This window comes from Lampris incognitus, chromosome 9, assembly GCF_029633865.1.
Source record: "Lampris incognitus isolate fLamInc1 chromosome 9, fLamInc1.hap2, whole genome shotgun sequence".
Classification (NCBI taxonomy): Eukaryota; Metazoa; Chordata; class Actinopteri; order Lampriformes; family Lampridae; genus Lampris; species Lampris incognitus.
In genome coordinates this window covers 57,847,648-57,855,315 of record NC_079219.1, presented here as the reverse complement: position 1 = coordinate 57,855,315, position 7,668 = coordinate 57,847,648, and positions in this window count along the sequence as shown.

Genomic DNA, 7,668 nt, shown 5'->3' with positions numbered 1-7,668 from the left:
CTACAGACCTGCTCACCTCCAAGATGATGTTGTTGATTACGGAAATGAGGCACAGCGACAAGCAACACCTTCCCCCTGGCGTGAAGCAAGCCGGTCAAGCAGCCTTGCGTCCTTGTTGCAGAGCCCAGGTCCATCAAGCCCATCTACCAACCTTACGCAGCAGATCGTAGAGATGGCTAAACGGCAGAGCGAAACAGCTAAGGGTCAGACAGAGCTCCTAGAATAAGTCCTGCTAAGAACCACTCCCCAGACCTCAGCCCTCCTCAAGAGCAACATCACGACAACAGTCACCTTGGGCTCACCCCCAAAAGCCAGTGAGGAGACTGCAGCCAGTCCCCGATGAATGCCGTCCCTATCAAAGGCTCGACGATATCCCAGATCAGAGCTATTCCCTCCTAGACACACAAAAGCTGCCTGGTCCCCCCTAAACCCCCAACTGAGTAGGCAACCATATCCATCACCACCTCCACTTAGCCATGCAACAGCCCTCAGCATGCACCCCCTTGACCTGCAGCAGAATACCACACCACACATCCAGCATCCTGCCAGCTTCATGCCACTTCAATCCCACCCACTGATTCCCGTAAAGCATCAAAAGTTACACACCTTACAACACTCTGACCTCCAAGCGCAACCACAGGCCTACATTAAGCAAGTGCTACCAGGCCCCCTGAGCCAACCTTACGGCCAAACCCGTCATCACCCTACACCGACTAAACAAGATCCAGTTACTGACGGCCATGTTCCCCCTCCAGCTGCAAAATCCCAGCTCAGACCAGATGCCTCATGTATGTTCCACTCCACAATGTTAAAGGGCCGACATTCCCAGATTTCACCGAAGAAGACCGAGCACAGTACGTAGAGCTTCACCTGTCATTCAGTAACCTCACACACCACAGCCACTCTGAATAATATAAGTATGCTCTACTGTTGAAGCACGAAAAGACCCCAAATACTCATCGGCTTGTCTTTGCCCATGCTGAGTCCTCCACCCCTTATATCAATGCATTGCAGGAACTGGCTAGAAGGTATGGACAGCCCTATCAGTTTGTTCTAAAAGAAATTGAGACCCTGGAGAACTTGCCCTCCATTCGTGCAGGAGACGAGCAGACCCTGGATGACTTCTCACTGCATGTACAGGCCATTGTAGGCATGCTAAAAGCCCTAAAGGAAGATGGTGTGGAGCAGCTGCACAGTGGATCAAATGTGAAACATCTACTGAATAGACTACCCCGCTCACAGCAGCAGATATTCAAGGGACACCAAATCAGGAAGAACGCCAACCGTGTCAAAACATCTCTGCTAGAGTTTGCAGAGTGGCTGCAGTTAGAGGCAGACTGTCTGGAATTTGACGCCACAGACCAAATTTCCCCCTGCAAGAAGAGAGCAGAAACCTTGACCCCTGAGTCAACAAAACACTGTCACGCATGGAGCAGAGCACCTCCCATGTAAGACCACCCCAGCTGCTCTCTCACCAAAGGTTAAAGGAAAGGGAAAGAGTCATTGCCCCTACTGCAACAGTACAGCACATTATTTGAGCCAGTGCACAGACTTTGCTGCCCTTACTAGAGAACAGGCTGTCATTTGGATTAGAGAGAATAAGTGATGCTGGAAGTGTACCCGAGCGCACCTAGCTAAAGACTGTGACTTAAAGAAGACTTGCCATCTCTGTAAGGGAAAGCACTTGTCTTCTCTCCATGAGGTAAATCAGTGGAGTGCTGCAGAGCCCGGAGACATTCCATCAGAGAGCGCCACCCTCTACAACTCTGACTCTGAGACACTGTACTTGGACCAGCCTCGCTGTCATGGAAGAGTCTTCCTCAAAGTTGTGAAGGTTACCCTTCATCAAGAGAATAGAGCGTTGGGAGACATATACTATTCTTGATGATGGCTCAGGGCGCACCATCCTGCTGTCTGATGCCCCACAGCACCTGGGACTGGAAGGAACAACTGATGCCCTGGACTGCAGAGGGTACACCAAGACATTAAGACAGTGCATGGAGCCTCTGTTTCCTTCTCTATATCTCCTGCTAATAAGCCACATAAAAATGTTCACATCCAAGATGCCTTCACCGCCAACCACCTGGGTCTGGCAAGAGTACACATAACCATTGTCGATCCTACAACAAAAATACAGACACCCAAATAGCCTACCGGTACCTTCCCTAGCGTCTTTATAAAATGACTTTACATAGTGAGGAGTAAAACAAATATATGAAACTAAACATATTCAGAACTAACACGTCTGCTATAGAGCCAGAGTGACTACCATGAAGTAACATTCGTTTACCAACTGAGTACTGAAGTGAATTTCTATCAAACTTCGAGACTGGCTGACTCCAAGCCTTTACTATACGTCCATCAATTACAGCGATGTGGCCTTTGTAGAATGCCACCTTACTCAGCGATCCAGCTTGCTTGATTTTCGACCACAGCCGTCCTCTTAAGCCTGCCGATCCTCCTGGGTGAAATCCTGCACGAAGTGAAGAACTTGTTCCTTACACGCGGGAGAGTCTTTGGTGGTTTTCCATACTGCATCCCGGTGACGCCTCCTCGCAGGCTGCATGATAATCTGGCGGCTCCGTCCTTCTTCTCTCCTCCCGATGCGATGAACTGGATCGACAACATCTTCAACCTCTTCCTTCCATTGTGGAAACAGTTTTGAGGATGAGCGCTTCGATTTCCTCTCGGAGGTTTTCTCCTTCTTTTCCCTTGAGACCAGAGAGTCTCGAGTCCCAGTGGCGTTTGTATTGTAGCGAATTCGGGGGACAACGCAACCACAGGAACTGCCGCGGCCGGGAAGCGAACCCGTATCGCCCGCACCGCAGGAGGCATCGCTAACCGCTCGACTAAAGGGTCAGACCCGCGAGCCAGCGGCCAGCGTGTCTACTAATCCATGCACGTTACAGTATCTTTCCACTTCGAGTACTCTTTCTTTAAGTTGGGCGTTTTCTTTCTTCGGGTCTGCATTTTATTTCCCCAGCACTTCCGCTTTGGACTTGCATTCAGGGATTCCACCTGAATTCCGCTCCACGCGTTGTACAATGCTGGCTAGCATGTCGGAGCTTTCTTTAAATTGGTCTCCCAAATCCTCCACCTTGTTACGCAGACTTCCTGTGGCGGCTAAAACGTCAGCAAAGGAGGGCTCAGTCTCGGGACTTCCCTCAGTTTCTGCGGGGGTTTAGTTGGAGTGGCATCACGTGGACGTCTTGTGCTCGAGCCGCTAGTGCCAGCTGTGCCGTGCTTGGCCTCGACGTTTCCATGGGGACAGGAGCAGCAGCTGTGGAAAGCTAACTTGTGTAAGCGGTTATTTTCTTGCCCGGTGCGGGATTCGATACGGGGGTGTACTGCGCCACAAGGCGACGTCACTAACCGCTCGGCTAAAGGGTCAGACCCGTTAGCTCGGGGGCTAACGTGTATTATTAGTAGTTTACACTTGCTAGCCGCGTTAGCGTTAGCCGCCCTGAGCGGCGGGAAATCTTTGTCGTTGGCAGCCGACTTTCTTGGGCTTCTTTGTCATTTGTGTTGCATCGTTGTTGGTGACGTGCGGCGAAGTCCGAGCCAAGGACAGGATTTGGCTCAAAGTGTGGGACCAAACGAACGGAGCCTAAAACTTTTTGTGCGCCCTGTTCGCCATCTTGCCGGAAGTCCGGTTCATTTGCGTATAGAGCGGGGAAGTGAGATCCGGTCGCCAGCGGTCCCCCGGAGGCGCGTGTGGCGAAGTATTCTAATGGCAGGTGTGACGTGACGTACTCAGCGCTGTCCACTGGTGACCGGATCAACCACGACGCACGTTAAGGCGTATAAACAGCATCTATCTTCATAAATGCGTACGCCCTAGGCGCAGGGGGCTGTGTTAGGAGCCTTCGGGGTCCAAGGGGATCCGAATTTTGATGTGTACCTGCACAGAATGAAACCCACCTAACATCTGCACGTTATTCACAGACACAAGTATACAAATAATGTGTACAAATAATGCGTTGTGTGCATGTGTATCGTCATCTCTCATTCAAATTCACGAGTCTGACCGTTCTGCTGAATGGTTTTATTAGAGAACGCCTGCAGGACACATCGAGGACACAGAAAAATGCAGATACTGGGCGAGTTAGAGTGGTGGAGACATGTTGTTCGTAAAGCTACCTCCTGCGAAGACGCCGTTTTATGAGCTGTAGTAGCATCCGTCTGTTACATTACAGATATTTCCGTTACTATAAGATCTATGCATAAAAACATCATTTGTGCAGTTTTCTCTCTCCGTATGAAGTAGAGGACGCAGCCCTCGAAGCTGGTCAGAAACCAGTAGAACACCACCTTCTGCACAGAAAACCGATCCTAACACAAAATGTGTCATACTGATTGCATCAACATGTCTACTCTTGAGTTTCTGGGAAAGTAGTTTACAGCAGGGAACGGACGGTGTGGACAACACTACTTGCCTCCTGGGGCAGATGTAATTTGGTCCCCCTGACCGTCCCAGCAATGCAATGCAGCACCCAGTGTTTTCTGGGTGCTGCATGAAAGCACAGAAAGCTTAGGTGCATGTCTTCACGAACACTCAAAACAGCCAGCTTTGCAACAAGGCTGGGCCCAAATAGTGGCAGCGCGGCAGCTAGCCGGGGCACTTCCAGTGGCAGCCCTGCTGTCTCTCCAACCTTTGACGAACAGAGAGCTAGACGAGCCACTTTTCGTGACTACCTGGAGTGAACCGTGAACAGCAACCCAAACACACTGCACTCGATCCCAACCAACAGATTCGGTGTTCTCCGACTGGTTGTTAGATTGCTCCGTTATGCATAACAAATGGTTGTGCTCTATTCAGGTTTTCTCTACGCGAACAGTGGGTGAGTCCAGCTTACTGATCACACAAGCGCTTTGGACTTTTGGCTGACGGTCAGATCAGCAAACACAGACTGACAAATCAGAAAATTCAGGGCTATTGCACAAGCTCCACAAACCCTGACACCAGCTCCCAAATATCTTTCCTCCCAAGTGTGAACGTGGACATTTGGATGCCTTCTACTATGCGAGATGTATAAAAAAAGTAATGATAAATAAAGACAATGGGAAAAGATTACCTCTTTGCAAAATGTACTATCAGACGTCACTCTTTGCTCTTACGAGCAGGTTTACTCGTTTTCTTTTCTTAGAAGCAGATTTCTGATATGAATGCATGTGAAGCTCATTTCAGAGGATGAAATCTTTCACCAGCAAGAATAAAGCTGGAAAAACTAAATTGCCCTGCAGTGCCACAGCTGTCTTCAAATTTGTCGAGGCCCTTGATCACAAGCATTGTATGATTCTTTAGTAAAGTGTTAACCAAGACAAACATTGAAAGGCCCTCCTTAAGAAACGATAACGATAATATAGTTACCGTGAAGAAACCATAATATAGTATATTATCGGATACTGTTCGGGGCAGGACATGAAAGACACGGGCCTTCGGTACATAATTTGAGTCACAAAAGACGAAATACCTTTCAAATATAGATCTCCCATGATCAGACTGGACCACTCGTAGGGAAGACCTGAAATAAGCAACCCATCTGTACCGTTGCACTATTGACCTTTTGAGTGGCTGTTTTGGTTTCAGTTCAAACTGCCGATGCTGTCCACTAGAGGGCGCGCTCTCCATTACTCTTCCATTTGCTCCTCCTGGTACGTAGTGACGGAGATGGCGCTGTACGGGTCCAGCACCATCTGTGCACAGCGCACTATGGTCACCAGCAAGAAGAAGCAGAGGAGGAAGAAGAAGAAGAGGGCGAAACCCAGGTCCACATCCACGTCCAACCTGGCAACGGGGAGAACCGGTGGGTCCATGCTTTAGATTCCACCCGCTCCAGAGTCCCTCGCTTGTTTTGTTGTCTCAATAAGCACTCCCAAACTTAGGCATCTAACGTGTCCTCATAACTGGGTGGACTCCCCGGGGATCAAGTTTGCCTCTGCGGCCAGAAATCGGAGCTCCGAGGTCAGACTCTCCCAACTTTCCTCCTTTCCTCCAAACTTAACAGGCCGTTTCTCGTCGCGTCTCTCTGGCTCTCATTTTCTCACCCCCTTCACACACCTTCTGCCCTCCTCCCCCAACCAGCCGGTCCCATCGCGTCGAGATGGGACGCGTCGTGGACACGCACGGCCACATTTGGCACCCGTGTCCCCCATGAATAGTTAAAAGGGGGAGTTTGGTGACGACCAGGCCGTTCCCGAGATTAGAACCCCCAGGCACGGCTCTGCCCTCCTCGGGAGGTTGGCGTCTCTCAGTGTTTTCTCTTCCACACCAGGAAACGCGAAATTGCCCCATCTTTAAGAAGGCATCAAAGTGGGAGTCCTCTCTGGACGAGGTCGTCTCCCCGACCCCTGCACAGGTCAATCTGCTCGTTCACACGCTTGCAACTGTTGCCAATCAGCAAGTGAGGCAGAACCCCCTCGGTCGCGTGGCTGTGCACGGATACGGCGGGAAAAAACGCACCCGCGCGCAAGCAAATCGGTGAAATGCTGCAACAGAGATGCGGAACGGAAAGAGGATATGACGCCTTTGTGGTAATCCACTTGAGAGGGGTTGGAAACTGATCCTGAGCAAAAAGATGCAAGATTGCTTGCACTCAGATGCCACTACTGACAAGGGGAAAAACACCACCGATGCCCCAATCACTCCCTCCCGCTGTGCAGGAGGGAGTGATTGGCAGCGGGAGGCGGGTGGGGGGGGTACATGGCGATCACAATGCAACCCAGACGGAGCTCGGCTGAGAGCTGTCTTAGGCCAGTGTTTCTCAACCCAGTCCTCAAGGACCCCCTATCCTGCGGGTTTTCTTTGCAACCCTGCATGGGTACCTGTTTGTAGTTATTCAACCAATCAGCAATGAATTATGTCAGACGTCGCACACCTTGCATAATGAAGTGCTGCAAGATGATTGGTCGAGTAAGTACAAGCAGGGCTACCTATGCAGGGTTACAGTGAAAATCTGCAGGATAGGGGGTCCTTGAGGACTGGGTTGAGAAACACTGTCTTAGACCCACTGCTGGCGTTCACTCCATCTGTTTTCATCCCGAGGCTGCGAAAGAGAGGAGGGCAGGAGGGCAGGAGGGAGGAGGAAACTGATCCTGGGGAGATAGCCACGGATCTCGGTGTCTTCAGCAACTCAGATTCGGTAAAAGGAAACGGATACAAGCCAATCACAGCAGAGCTGACTTCGGTTTCCTTGCCAGTTAGGAACATAAAACTGTGGCAAAGGAAGGAAATGAATGGGGAGCGATGTAACGAGAAACAGGCGGGACTCGCTCGTGGATGTGTGCGTGCAGCCAAGTTGCTTTTATCCAGTTTCCACCCATCCATCCACCCATTATCCGAGCCGCTTATCCTGCTCTCAGGGTCATGGGGATGCTGGAGCCTATCCCAGCAGTCACTGGGCGGCAGGCGGGGAGACACCCTGGACAGGCCGCCAGGCCATCACACAGGACACACACACACCCCTAGGGACAGTTCAGTACGGCTGATCCACCTGACCTACATGTCTTTGGACTGGGGGAGGAAACCGGAGCCCCTGGAGGAAACCCACACAGACACGGGGAGAACATGCAAACTCCACACAGAGGACGACCCCCAAGGTTGGACTACCCCGGGGCTCGAACCCAGGGCCTTCTCGCTGTGAGGTGACCGTGCTGACAACCGCGCCG